Raw genomic sequence first — 15,820 nt, forward strand, 5'->3', positions numbered from 1 at the left:
GGCTTGTGTCATAAAATGGGTGTAGACTCACTGTCATTAAACAGATTTGGCTTGGGGCTACTTCTAAGCGGTTATCTAAGAGGTTTCCCTGGTCTTCACACTTTAACCCCTGTACAGAGATTTGGACTCTGCAGAAGTAGTGCTACCAGGCCAGCTGACCCACGCGGGTCTAGAGACACCAGTGTGCAGCAATAAAGGGGACAAAATAGAGCATGGCCAGGGCAGGCAGAGTTCATTCAATCCAGTGTACAGACAATAAGTCAGGGCAGGCAGCACAGGGTCAACATAGGGGTCAGGCAGAGTTGGAACACAGAAAATCAGAAGAGAATAAAAGTGCACATTTGCAGGGACTAGTAAACTAGAGAACCTATTGCTCAGGCACCTCCCACAGGGGAAGGCTACTTAAAACATACAGGGATATACATGTTGGGGATAGATTTGGTTACTAGTGTACTGGCGCTTTAAAGTATGGGACAATTGGTTTGCACACACACTAGGAACAGCAGGCAGAGGAACAGAAGCTGGAAGAGGCCTAATGCTGCTTTCACACATGCAGCACAGCAATCTGGCAGACTGTTCTGGCAGAGAACAGCCTGCCAGAATTTTCTGGATTCGGCATAGCAGGATAGTGCCGCTTGCCCACTAGACCCCATTGACTATAAGGACTCATGCACACGGAACGGAACGGGCGGCCCATTGTAGAAATGCCTATTCTTGTCCGGGGCCACAGAACGGTGCAACGGATGCGGACAGCACACGGAGTGCTGTCCGCATTTTTTGCGGCCCCATTGAAGTGAATAGGTCCACATCCGAGCCGCAAAAATTGCAGCTCGGATGCGGTCCCGAACTACGGTCGTGTGCATGAGGCCTAATGGGAATTGGTGGGGATCCGGTGGCTTCCCGGCATAAATGTTGGGATTCGGTGTGTCAGAAATTGCTGTACACCACATTTTTTTCCAGCCGAATCCCCACCGTTTCCCATTATAGTCAATGAGATCCAACATCACTATCCGGCTAGGCCGGCAGGTCTTGCTGTGCTGCATGTTCAAGTGGCCATGCCCACCAGGAGAGGCAAGACACTGGAGGGTATGGACTGACGGTATAATAGCTTAACTTTGAGAAACCTACTACAATCTGTGGGGGAAACTGGCAGCATGTGTTAAAGGGTTAATAGTACCTTATAGTGCTACATAGTAGTGTCCTAATGCACTTTTTCTTCGTTTAGCCGCATTTAGCCTCCTTGAGAAATCAATGTTTTATTCAGCCCCTGCCCCGTGCTTCAAGTCAGGTTTGAAGTCAAGGGGGCAGCGGCCTAGGCGTCTCCAATCCTGCTCTCCCCGCCTCCCGCCGCCTTTATTGATCTCAGTGCCGGGACCGCACTCCCAGCCCGCGTGCGCAGTAAAGGGCTGCTGTAGCGTGATCCCAGCTCTGGCTCGTACACTCAGCCGGCTTCAGTTTCACTACTGCGCATGCGCCCAGCATCTTCTGTAAGCTGGGCATGCGCAGTAGCGAAACTGAAGCCGGCTGAGTGTACGAGCTGGAGTCAGGGATCGCGCTACAGCAGCCCTTTACTGCGCATGCGGGCTGGGAGCGCGGTCCCGGCACGGAGATCCGACGTGTCAATAAAGGCGGCGGGAGGCGGGGAGAGCAGGATTGGAGACGCCTAGGCTGCTGCCCCCTTGACTTCAAACCTGACTTGAAGCACGAGGCAGCGGCTGAATAAAACATTGATTTCTCAAGGAGGCTAAATGCGGCTAAACGAAGAAAAAATGCATTAGGACACTACTATGCAGCACTATAAGGTACTATTAACAGCTTAATAAGCGATTTTTTGGTGACAGGTTCCCTTTAAGTTACCATATAATACCACCATAGGCTAAATTAAACATTACATGGTACACATGGAAATTAATGGGCCTTCTGTATAATGCAGGGATGTGTCGGGTCCTCCATAGTCAAAAATGCTCTTTGGAGCTTTTCTCCGCCTAATGCATAAGAGTTTGCCCAATCACTAAAGGCATATGAAGCTTCCTGCACATGTTGCTTGGTGAGATTATTCTGTATACATCTCTGATGAGATCCAGTACAGGTCAGGCTGCCATCTGAGGGCAGATATCAGTAATGAAGACATTTACAAATAAACTATTCTTTGCTACCATCACCTTTCAACATATCTTCTAATGGTCAATTTCTGTTCTGCCTATGGCCTTGGTTCACTATGTAAATTTGTCCTCAGTACCATATACCATAGTAACTGCTGGATTGAGAATTTTTTTAATATTTTATTTTAGTCCCAACTAGTGTATACAGTTTTTCTACTTATTTGCTCCCTTTTGCAGAGAATACAGAAGAACTTTACTACACATTTACTTGCACGGCATGTTAATGTGTAGTTTTAACACAGTGAAGTCAGGCAAGAAATTCAGGCTTCGTGTTGGACAATAGGCTCCACGGGAATGTGGGATGTTGTGCCTCCTTTATTATTAATCAGACACAGCATACTCCTCGTCACATCACTGACATTACAGCATTCATATAATAAAAATAAGCTGATATAGAAGAGCAGTGGTCCACATTCTAATGCACAGCATATTAATGCAAGTTTAGTGTGCTTTAGGCTAAGTATGCCTCAAGTCGTGATGGGTCATACCACCGTTATAATGAATGGATGCAGTGTACACAAGCAGCGACACCAGAGTCCTTTGTCAGTGCTCCTGTCTCTAATCCTTGTAATAGCACAGACAAAGAAGCCTGAGCGACAAAGTAAAGCCAGACAACTCTGCAGATCTATTGGGGTATGCTGGCACCTTATACTGCGCTCATTCCAACACATGGAAACTTTATGAGAAGTCTGTTCCATATTAGTGATGTATATACAGGAACGGATTGTCTCCAAATTATGCCAAGCATCGGATGATCTAAAGTGTACTGTAGTTTATCAAATCCCTGGCACTGACCCACTGCAACCATTCCATATAGAGCTTTGAGGGTCAATACCAACCCTCCTTTTGGCCAGGATTGTTTAATTCCAGATATAATAATCTATAAATGTTACTTTAAATTGTAGAACTTTTTTTTTTTGATTAATTGTTTTTATTCAACATTTTATGAGAATATTTTTTTCCCATAAACAACATTCGTGGGGAGGGAGAAAGTGTTGGTTGCTAGTAAGATGGGAGTACGATCATCCTATTGACGTGGTGGTGTGGACCAAGTCTGGACATTTATTTTAAAAATTCAATGTAGTCAGGTTTTGTTCTGGCTGTTAAGTACATTTAGCATGTGGTTTAAGTTGAAGTAGTCTAGAGTTTTGGAATCAAGCATGGCTTGGAGTGCGGCTAGGGTTCAAAAGATGAAAGGTCCTGTTTGCATCACGTTGAGGAGTGGGGGAAAACTCCCCACCATATAACGTGCGGAAAACGGAGAAGCAGCTAGGCCTGGACAGCAGGAAAAGGGAGCTGGTCACCTCCTAGAGCTTCCCTAATCCTCGCCCTGACTCCTAACCGTATGAGTGGACCCAGAAGGTAGGACGGCTCATACCGAGAAACCTCAGACCCTAAGTCGCCCTGAAAATCCCTGGAATAGGGGCAGGGGACAGACGACCTGTTCTTCCACGACACGGAATGAACAGGAGCCTTACAGAAAAGGGATAGACAGTGCACAGCTACTGCATCGGCAGATAAGAGCCCAGAAACTAGAACCCCATGCAGACAGGATGCATGGCGGCCCCCAGCAGAGCTGCACACTGACTTGTGGTTGCCCCTCCGGGGAACCCTGAGACCCCCTTCCGGAGGCACACCTACATAACAGGAACATGTCTAGCAAACATGCTGGACCACAGACACCAACAGATCAGACATGTAACAACCACCCGTAGATTAACATCACCAAACATATGAAGGGGTAGTGAAGGGAAGGTAGACAACAGGATGACATAGATGACCTTGATGTTCTACCAGGTGGCCCTCAAGCACTGGGCAGATGGTAGAGGCCGGGCAGGAGCACAGCTCCAGCACACAGCACGGCTGGAGGAACAGTGAACCCAGCCAACAGGCCACAGGCAATATAAACCTCGTAGCCACACCCAGGACACACCTACATCCCCACCAGCTAGATAATTAACCCCTCCGGCACCAGACAGGGAAGGCCCCAGGAGAAAGGAAGAGGCACCTACATGTTGCAACCACAACACTGTTGCCGCTGGCAACAACATGCACGGCAAACGTGTCACTGCGCACACCACAGAGGCTTGTGACAGTTTGAGGGGTGATCAAGCTATGGGCAGAGTCTTTGAAGGTTATTTTGTGAATAAACTAGAGAACGTATTCCACGTTGAAGGTGAATCATTTATGGTCAATCCACATGGATACTTTTTGGATTTTATGCCGAGGAATTGTAGTCACAAACTCCACTGCATTTCACACTAGCAGCAAAGTGGATGAAATTCAAATAGATATTATCTCATGCCATGTATAAAAAGTTGGTACATACATCGGATTTTAACTTCTCAGCATGTCAATGTATGCTGCAGGATTCTTTTGAACAAATCACACGTGGCACGCTGTAATACTGCAAATCTTCTTTTATGAATATTAATCCGTAATACAAAGCACAGTCACATCTACAGATGTTTAGTAATTTACACAGATTGTTAATAACAATGAAAGTCCCAGTTAGTGACCCAAAAAAAAAAAAGGGGAAAAAAATCAATCCATGTTCAACATAATGAATGGAGATATACAGCAAGGTTCGCTCTGCTCTATGTCGATTAATTCCTACAGGAAATAGTACAGAGACTGCCAAATTACTTGGAAGATACCAGAGCGTTTGTACATAATAGTCATGATGTTGAAGCATCTTTTATATTTGCAGTCTAGATACTAATATTCCCTATTAGGAAGGAGCATTGGCAGTTAGAAACAAACTGAGTGAGAATCCTGATTTAAGTAATGAGAAGATCAAATTCCTCATGGGATTGTTAGACATTGTTCTTACTAAAAATTATATTAGATTTAGGGAGAATATTTATTCACAGTTACAAGGATCTTGTAGCCCCAAGCTATGGCAGCATATGTCTTTTTTTTTTAGGATGAATTTGTCATGAATAGTGAATTTCATGATTGGTTTCTGTCATGGTATAGATACGTTGACGACGTCTTTATGTTTTGGCATACAGAAAGAGGCGTTAGATTAGTTTGTTGCATTCCTGAACGATCTGATCAGGTTCACATTGGAAGCCCACCCTGTGGTTATTCACTTCTTGGATATTGAGTAGTAGAGATGAGGTTCCAATAGGTTTTCTATAGGATTGTTCATTACACTTACAAACAGAAAAAATGTGCGGAACTATGAGTAATCATGCATCACAAGTATTTAAAGGAATACATAAAGGGCAGTATTTACGGGCCTGTAGATTCTGAAGTTCAGATCAGGAATACTATCTTACAGGCAAATGGAGACGTTCATATGAGATTTGTTCAGAGACGATATTGTGAGGAGGAAGTTCGTAAGGTTGGAATACAAGTAGATAGAATCCCTTGTGTACAAGGCCATGGCAGGCAGGGAAAGTAAAGGTACCATTATACACGGCGCTGATTGGTACGATTGAGTGTCAAACGAGTTGTTTTTTGATATAGTGAACATTTCAACAATGACCCTTTAGATGCGCCAACTATCATTCACAACATCGTAATTTTGATCGCATATTCAGTGCTCCAGATAGCGACCAAAATGGTCTTGTCGCCATTTGTAAATCTTCTTGTCATTTGTGACTAGACCCGCCGCTGCAGCTCTGCAGTTCAATACTGCAGCAGGGCACAGGAGATAATAGTTCTCTGCCCCACCGCTGATCACCCTCATAGGCTTCAGGATTAGAAGGCCTGAAGCCTATGAGGTCGTAAATACCCGCGCAGGGGTGCGTGATAACGTCATCACGGCTGGCGAATGCGTGATGACATAATCACGCCTGCCTGCACCGGGACACAGTGAAATCATGTGGCCATAGACCAGAAGAAGTTGTGGCCTGAATCGTGAATACCAACGAACGTGGGATACAGGTGAGTATTAGTTGTTGTTTTTTTTCACTGCCAACTTGGGGGCCTTTACTTACAGCAGGCATGTCCAAACTGTGGCCCTCCAGCTGTTCCAAAACTACAACTCCCAGCATGCCTAGATAGCTTACAGCTATTAGAGCATGCTGGGAGATGTAGTTTTGCAACAGCTGGAGGGCCGCAGTTTGGACATGCCTGACTTACAGGAAGGATAGCACTGCAGGGGGCATTGGGGACATAATATTGAAGGGGCACTTTGGGGCATTACTCAATGGGAGCACTATGTGGGACACTACTGGAGAGGCACTGTGGGGGACATTACTACAGGAGGGGCACTGTGGAGGACATTACTACAGGAGGGACACTGTGGGGGATGTTACTACTGGCGGGACACTGTGAGGGACGTTACTACTGGAGGGATTCTGTGGGGGACGTTACTACTGGTGGGACACTGTGAGGGACGTTACTACTGGCGCAACACTGTGAGGGACATTACTACTGGAGGACCGCTGTAAGGGACGTTACTACTGGAGGACCGCTGTGAGGGACGTTACTACTGGAGGGGTGCTGTGAGGGACGTTACTACTGGAGGAGCACTGTGAGGGACATTACTACTACTAGAGCACTAAAAGGGACGTTACTATTGGAGGGGAGCTGTAAGGGATGTTACTACTGGAGGGGCGCTGTGGGGGATGTTACTGTCACCGCCAGATATCTGAGAAGCTCTGACAGACGTTCTTCAGAACCTCCTGCTTGAGGTTCTTTTGTTTTGCTTTCATTTTGTCATCTCGTTTCCCTCTCTCAGCTGTCTTCTAGTTGCACTGATTGCATCCCTTTAACTCCCCTCCCATACTGCATCACCTTGCGGTTTATACAACTTCCTGGACTGTGCTCATGCTGGTTGCTGCAACTGATGCTTCTACAGATAAGTCTGTTCCTTTATTTGTGTTTTCCTGTTGGCCTGATCCTAGGTGACCCTGACTCCCTCCGTATTAAGTGTAGGGAGCCGGTGGTCGTGTCCCCTCACTATTATAGGGTGTTCAGGTGTCATACAGTCGAGGCACGAGGGCGTGCAATTATCTATCATAGAGATCTTTGCATGGGCTGAGAAGTCAGGGAGAGCGCTAGGGCTTTTACAGGGCTCACCCTTATGTTCCTTAGTTTGGGATCAAGTCAGTCGGATCTTCATTTGTTGTCTTCTAGTTTTCTGCAACACCATCCGTGACAGTTACTACTGGAGAGGCACAGTGAGGGACGTTACTACTGGAGGGCCGCTGTGGGGGACATTACTATCGAAGGGACTTTGTGGGGGACATTACTAATGGAGGGGCACTTTGGGGGACATTACTACTGGAGGGGCACGGTGGGGGACATATCTACTGGAAGGGAACTGTAGGGGGCTTTACTGTTGAAAGGGCACTGTGGGGGACATTACTAATGGAGAGGCACATTAATACTGGGGTGCACTGTGGGGGACATAACTGGCAGCATAATTGGGGCACTCTAGAGGAATTTTTTATACAGGGGACGGTATAAGGGACATTACTGATGGCAAAGGGGACTTAACACTGAGACATTACCAGGGCATTTTTTAATGAGGGCACTATATGGGGCATTGCCGGATGCACTGGGGGGGCATTTTAATCCTGGGGCACAATAGCGGGATTTTTTTTGTACATGGGCACTATAGTGGCATTTTTACCTGGGGTAAAATAGGAGATATTAATGCTGGAGGCACTGTAGGGGCATTTCTACTACAGGGGCATAATAGGGGACATTATTTTTGGGGACACTATACAGGCATTACTACTGGGAGCAGAATATAGGGTTTTATTATTATTACTGGGACATTTTAGCTGACATTATTTTTACTGGGGGAGGGCACTCTAGGGGGCATTATAATTGTTGTAGGCACCATAGGAACACTATGTCTACTGGGGTCACTATTTTATCAAAAACGGCATTGGGGAGCACAGTGGGCACAGGGCTGGGAGGGACAGCAGGATGATATTGTTGAGAAACCAGGGTGGGGAGGTTGTGTTGAAAATGTGGGGAGGCTTATAGAAAAATTAAGAAATCTAACATGATTTTAACAAACTCTGCAGTCTAGATGCGGCTGAAAGAATCGGTCATGGCAGTCTGGGTCGAACAAAGGGTTGAACAAAGGAGGAGAGGAAAGAGAATGTCTACATGACAGGAGATGTCAATGGATGGAAGAGGTATGTGTTGCTGTAATTTCTCCTATATGTTTCCTAATTCTGTCAGGAAGTATGCTATATGTAGAGTTGGCTCACTACTGTCTCACCTTCTCCTCCAAGTCTTTTTTAATTATAACTATATGTATATAAATTTGGCGACTAATTTTTTTAGTTCAGTAGCCAATGGCTTCTAGGTATTTTTTTTAGTCTGGAGCAATGATATCATCGTTTGTAAAGCAGACTGTTGCATTTACACAAAGCAAAATCTGAGAAGCGTGCAGTGAATGATTCCTATTTACACGTTTGAAATAGTTAACATCCAACGATGATTTTTGTGCCCACACAAATGATCGAACCAATGGGAAATCTGCTGATTGTCGCTCTATCGTTCATTGCTTTTACACTGCCGGATAGTCGAGCAGTTTTACTTGATTTAATGATAATTTACACAATTATCTTGTGTAAAGGATTCTTACGAAAGAAACAGGGAGTGATTATTTTATGTTCATATCCACCTATGATCGGCATTCTAGAATGATTCAACGTGTGATCAATATATCAAGTCCCGCCATTGAGGTGAATGAGGCTGTTTCGATACCAAGCACAGCCACTATCAAATGGACGGTGCTGTGCCTGGTTAGCAGAGAGAAGGCTGCGGCCCTACAGCGAGCAACTATGCCTTCTCAAACAGCTGATCATGAGGGTCCTGGGTGTCAGACACCCACCGATCAGTAGAAAAGCTGTGGAAAACACCTTTCGAATCTCGAAAGACAGACTTTTTTTTTTTTACATTTTTGTACCTTTGATGTCAAAATTGCTCCTCTATGATAAAAGAGGGAGTTGTACAAAATCCCATGAAGGGCAGTACAATATCACTGAAAGGGTATTTTACATGTACGGTAATTCATCTAATGTGATATACATGTTAAAATGCCCCTGTGGGAAGGCATATGTGGGACAGTGAAATTACGTATTAATGAGCACAAGTCTGCAATAGGGACATTTTATATAATGCGAATTTCGAAGTACAAAACTGGGGCACAATCAAGAATGAGATAGTGGGTATTAGAAAAATCCATGATACAAGCGTTGCTAGATATTTTGCAGAAGAAGGACATAAGGTATACGATCTGAAATGGCTTGTGTTGTTAGGGATTGAAGGCACTACTTCAGCCCAAACAGAAACTGGATTTGTGTCCCCACCTATCCCTTAGTTAAACTTGATGGACTTATGTATTTTTTCCACCATATATTAACTATGTAACTATGAGGTGACTTCAAAGAGATTTTTGGGATATTTCTGGATACGATAAGTCCAAAGGGATTCAATGATAGTTGTAACTTTAATGTAATTTTACAGCTTTCTTAACAGGGCGCTTTAAGTCCTTGAATAGGTTGACACTATTATGACTGTTCATATATCTGTATTTGAAGATGGTTATAAAATGGAGTATTTTTAGATTAGACATATTATACCATGTAATGATTTGCAGCTTCCTTTTGTCATAGGCCCTATTTTATATCTGTATATTATATTTGTACTTGTATATACAATTATTTTTAATGGTTGATTGAGTACTCTGTATATTCACACTTGGACTGGAACCATGCATGGCTGAGAAAGCTGAACGCCCCCGAAATGTGGCAGTTGAACGTGGAGCACCCTGGTCCATCTCTGTTGGTTATGTTGACTATGGATTCATTTTTTTCCCCTCCGTTTTTGGACACTGACCTAGGACTTTCACTTTTATCAGTAACCTGTGTAAGTTATTTGACTTTTGCACAACGGTCAGCTAAAAGCTGGCATGGATTTTAGGTATAATTTACATAAGACCTGTTGCCCCTGTACTATCACTATCAGTGCACCCTGTCCTGCATTGACTGTTATTAGGTCTGATATAAAATTATTTCATAGAAGGCATTGCAGGGACAAACTATAATGAGGGCACAGCAGCAGAATACAGGCCATGGGCCTCCATCAGCCAGCTGCCGGCCTCGTGACCTGACCAACCTACTGGGATTTCTCTCCAGTACAGTCAAAGTCCAATCTGCCCCTTTCTATGGAGCTGGCTTGTGTGTGATAGGGAAATTAGATTGTGAGTTCAAATGGGGACAGGGGACTGATGTGAGTAATCATAATCTGTGTACAGCACTGACAGAAACAACAGCACTGCATAATGGATAATAAATAATAATAGAAAACCAGCCATGACTGTAGCGTGTGCGTTACAGAACTCAGACCGCTAGGTGTCTCTGTAGAGCAGGTTTTACAACACTAGGTCAGTTACTTGCATCGATGATGCATCAGATTTGCCATCTGTTGTAGTCGATTTTAGTATGAAGAAAAAAAATCATAAGCAAACCAAATAAAATCATTGGAGTCCAACAGCTTAAAATATATATACATAAAATCATGCTGTTATTCTAGAATCAAAGAAGGAGAATACAGTGTTTCAGGATACTTGAAGAAATGGGCTCAAGCTAAATTTCCAGTTCTATCTCTATAGAATGTTTTACAGTGTAACGTATCGTGCATTACAATGGCAAATTCTATCCTGCTATAAACTATAATGCACATTGCTTATGTGTTAGCGTGTATACCTTATACAATGTATTTCCCTAATATCAATATTTTACTAAATACAAGATAATAAGCTACAACATCACAAAACATTCATTTACAGATCTCTAATAAATACTGCTGAACTTGCTCTACAGTATGTACATATTTGCGATACAGTACTGCTATTTAACGGTGGAGACTACTGTACACTTTTTAAATATTTTTGCACTGTGATAGATGTGATTTAAAGGCTATGTACCCTTTGGAGGCAATTTTCAATATTCAAAATTGAATATTTTTTCAATTGGTCTTTATTAAAACAATGGAGCCGCTTTTTTTTCTGTACAGAGCTGACATGCTCTAGTAGCAGCCTGTGGATTTTCTCACTTTTCCGGCAGTTGGGGAGCGGACAGGCTTTTTATCTCTGCTCTCTGCGTTCTTATCTTACTGATAGGGTTTATTAGATGACATCACAAAGTAAAAGTTAAAAGTACAGATGTAGCAGGGTTAGCACTCAAACTCTTAACTCAAATTTCTTAAATCATTGTGTTATCTTTAAACAAAAGCCATTGAAAAGCAATTGAAGGTGGTTGCCTAGTTTAGATAACACATCTCAGAATTCTCAGAAAGCATGAGTGTTAACTCTACTACATCGGTACCAGTCACACAGAAAAAAAAGTTCACCCTTTGTGACAGAACGGCTCAATATTTTTATAAAGGCCAACTGAAAATGATTTTTAGCCAAAAATGAGTAAAATGCAATTATAAACAAAAATTTTCTCTGAAGGTGTACATAGGTCCATAAGTCTGTAGGTGTAGTCAGGTCCATAAATATTAGGACACCGGCACAATTCTAACATTTTTGGCTCTATACACCACCACACTGGATTTGAAATGAAACTAACAAGATGTGCTTTAACTGCAGACTGTCAGCTTTAATTTGAGGGTATTTACATCCAAATCAGGTGAACGGTGTAGGAATTACAACAGTTTGCATATGTGCCTCCCACTTGTTAAGGAACCAATAGTAATGGGACAATTGGCTTCTCGGCTGTTCCATGGCCAGGTGTGTGTTATTCCCTCATTATCCCAATTACAATGAGCAGATAAAAGATCCAGAGTTCATTTCAAGTGTGCTATTTGCATTTGGAATCTGTTGCTGTTAACTCTCAAGATGAGATCCAAAGAGCTGTCACTATCAGTGAAGCAAGCCATCATTAGGCTGAAAAATCACAACAAACCCATTAGAGAGATAGCAAAAACATTAGGCATGGCCAAAACAACTGTTTGGAACATTCTTAAAAAGAAGGAACACACTGGTGAGCTCAGCAACACCAAAAGACCCAGAAGACCACGGAAAATAACAGTGGTGGATGACCGAAGAATTCTTTCCCTGGTGAAGAAAACACCCTTCACAACAGTTGGCCAGATCAAGAACACTCTCCAGGAGGTAGGTGTATGTGTGTCAAAGTCAACAATCAAGAGAAGACTTCACCAGAGTGAATACAGAGGGTTCACCACAAGATGTAAACCATTGGTGAGCCTCAAAAACAGGGAGGCCAGATTAGAGTTTGCTAAATGACATCTAAAAAAACATTCACAGTTCTGGAACAACATCCTATAGACAGATGAGACCAAGATCAACTTGTACCAGAGTGATGGGAAGAGAAGAGTATGGAGAAGGAAAGGAACTGCTCATGATCCTAAGCATACCACCTCATGGTGGTGGTAGTGTCATGGCGTGGGCATGTATGGCTGCCAATGGAATTGGTTCTTTTATATTTATTGATTATGTAACTGATGACAAAAGCAGCAGGATGAATTCTGAAGTGTTTCGGGCAATATTATCTGCTCATATTCAGCCAAATGCTTCAGAACTCATTGGACGGCACTTCACAGGGCAGATGGACAATGATCGAAAGCATACTGCAAAAGCAACCAAAGAGTTTTTTAAGGGAAAGAAGTGGAATGTTATGCAATGGCCAAGTCAATCACCTGACCTGAATCCGATTGAGCATGCATTTCACTTGCTGAAGACAAAACTGAAGGGAAAATGCCCCAAGAACAAGCAGGAACTAAAGACAGTTGCAGTAGAGGCCTGGCAGAGCATCACCAGGGATGTAACCCAGCGTCTGGTGATGTCTATGCATTCCAGACTTCAGGCTGTAATTGACTGCAAAGGATTTGCAACCAAGTATTAAAAAGTGAAAGTTTGATTTATGATTATTATTCTGTCCCATTACTTTTGGTCCCTTAACAAGTGGGAGGCACATATGCAAACTGTTGTAATTCCTACACCGTTCACCTGGTTTGGATGTAAATACCCTCAAATTAAAGCTGACAGTCTGCAGTTAAAGCACATCTTGTTTGTTTCATTTCAAATCCATTGTGGTGGTGCATAGAGCCAAAAATGTTAGAACTGTGTCGATGTCCCAATATTTATGGACCTGGCTGTAGCTTTTATAGTAGCTCCATATGATTAACTGTCCTCAGACGCTGTTCACATGACATTTCCTGCCTTCTAAACAGATCACATCATCCTGAATGATCCTATCCACTGCGGTTAGTCATGTTTCAAGTAAAGGAATTCCATAACTGCTGCAGGACAGGCACTTTGCATCTGGGCAAGTTCCAGTTCACATGACTGTATGCTTTTTATACTGAAAGGAAGATTACCTCACACACAAAGGTATGTGTGTATTCTTTCCCACCAGCACAGAATCCCTCATCTCATTCTATTTCACTAAAAATACATGTCCACGTCAGTAAAACACTGAGCCATCACCTGGTGGGGTGCACATTTATAGGCTTGGACAACTAGCGTCTTGTTAAAGCTGTACTGGACAACAGACTAAAGCTGGTGACAGAGGGGATAATAGTGATCAGGTTCCATAAATTCTCTAGTTGGGCAAGCATGTTATATCCTTGAAGGTCAAGCAAATTGGGGAACATAGCCCAGGAGCCGATTACATAGGAAACAATGGTAGCTGGCCAGAAAGATCCAACCATCACTTATAACAGCCAGAGCATGAGAAAATTATATCATGCCTAGGCCGCCTTCAGACTATGACATCCACTGTACTTCCTAGGGCAGAAATACGGTCAACCAGGAATTGACAACTATATACTATATTCATGGGTCCAAACATTATGAAATAAGTAGCAGGTTATGTAAGGCATAGTCCATGGATACAAAAGAACTAAAGGGGCAGTAGACTAAATAAAACTTTACTTTTAATACATCAGGAGATAAAAAAGCCCCTACTAGACAAACAACGATTAAGACGTGCCCGGTGGGTATTAAACACCGAACAAAAATGTCACTGGTAAAACAGGCAGGAAGGGGGTAATTGACGGGCGGCGGAAACGTAGACAGAGACCACTAGCCCTAGTACCTCCCTGCTTGACCTGTGACACCCTATAAGTATCCGAGTGACGGGGTCCAAAAAACCCCGCAAGGGGTGGCCCAGACAGGAACTCTGTTCCTAAATAAAATTCCCTGGTAAAGCCCTATTAGAACAGTGCCAGAAAAAATAGGTGGAGTTCCCACTTTGGGATACTGAAGGGTACAAGTGAACACAATACAATAAAGAAAAAAAGGGTATAACACCACCTGGATGTCTAGAAGTCAGAGTGGGTGCATACCTATATAGTCCCGACGCGTTTCTTCAGTTTAGAGCCCCAAGATTCTTCAGGGGACACGGGGCTGCGTGTTCATGTAAGTCAGATCTTGACTACGCTTCGTTTGCGGCTGCGGTCGAGAGTGGCTGTTAGCGCACTATGTGGCAAGACCCAGTGTGGTGGTGTCTGCTGGAGTTGTGACCGGCATAGTCCATGGATGTAAGATCTCTTACTATTTTTTTCTGGGTGCCGCTCCGTTCCCCCGCTGTGCCCCTGTTGACTTCTCCTGCCTGTTATGCTAATGAATAGCATCGGTACAGGGAGGAGGAGACTGCCCTGTTTCTTCCTCTCCCTGGCTGTAGCGCGGTCCAATCACAAAGGAGAGCGTCACAGCCAGGGAGAAAAAAAACTTCACCTTCTCCCTGGCTGTGACGGTCTCCGCTGTAATTGGACCGCGCTACAGCCAGGGAGAGGAAGAAACAGGGCAGTCTCCTCCTCCTTGTACCAATGCTATTCATTAGCATATCAGGCGGGCAAAATGAACGGGGGCCACAGCGGGGGAACGGAGCGGCGTCCAGAAAAAAAATTGTAAGCGATCTTACATCCATGGACTATGCCTTACATAACCTGCTACTTATTTAATAATGTCTGGACCGATGAAAGGTCCTGTTTAACCTATTATTTATTAGTCATTTATTTTTTTTACATTCCTTTTTACTGCCTTTTAAGAAACCAACGAAACTACTCAAATATGTCTGATATAGGGTCCTTTTACACAGGTAGATTTCATGGGATAACCCCTTTAAAGGATAGTACAAAATACCGACAATATGCTATAAACTCCTGCAGAATCATTTTTCCTGTTCTTTTTAGTTAAATTTCACGGTCATTATATACATGTTATATAATACACTTTTTGATAACTCATGAAAAATGAGGAAGGATATGTAAATTTATAACAGTAAATTAAATGTGCTGGATGTTCATATCCTTCATAATAATATATAATATATGCTGTGTTGAAAAAAGAAGAAAATTTTGCTTTTAAAAATTTGCTAAAAGAGATTTAGTACTGATCCCATGATTTAGACAATCAGATGAAGATGAGGTGTAACCTTAGAAGACACTGATTTGTAGATTTTATTGTTAGACAAAAAAACAAACTGACTCAAACAATAATGGAATTTAGATTCCATTTCATCAGTCTGAACAGGGTTCATATAAGGTGGCTCGGACCCTGAGGAACTGCACATTATGTATATATGCCATGACATGACAAGGCACCAAAGGGGATACTGAAACTGAACGCCGATCCAGGGAGGAAAGCTGCTCAGAGCAACTCACATTCTTCAGGCAAATTAACTTTCCAAGGACATGAAATATATTCC

At 43.2% G+C, this 15,820-nt stretch overlaps 1 protein-coding gene across 3 annotated transcripts in view; it reads right to left on the reverse strand.

The window, feature by feature from the left end:
• The window catches only part of MAPRE2 (microtubule associated protein RP/EB family member 2), a 195,049-nt gene that overhangs the window by 23,651 nt on the left and 155,578 nt on the right, over window positions 1–15,820 (reverse strand). The gene's annotated exons all lie outside the window — the stretch shown is intronic.

The sequence above is a fragment of the Bufo gargarizans genome, chromosome 5 (genome assembly GCF_014858855.1).
Source record: "Bufo gargarizans isolate SCDJY-AF-19 chromosome 5, ASM1485885v1, whole genome shotgun sequence".
NCBI lineage: Eukaryota > Metazoa > Chordata > Amphibia > Anura > Bufonidae > Bufo > Bufo gargarizans.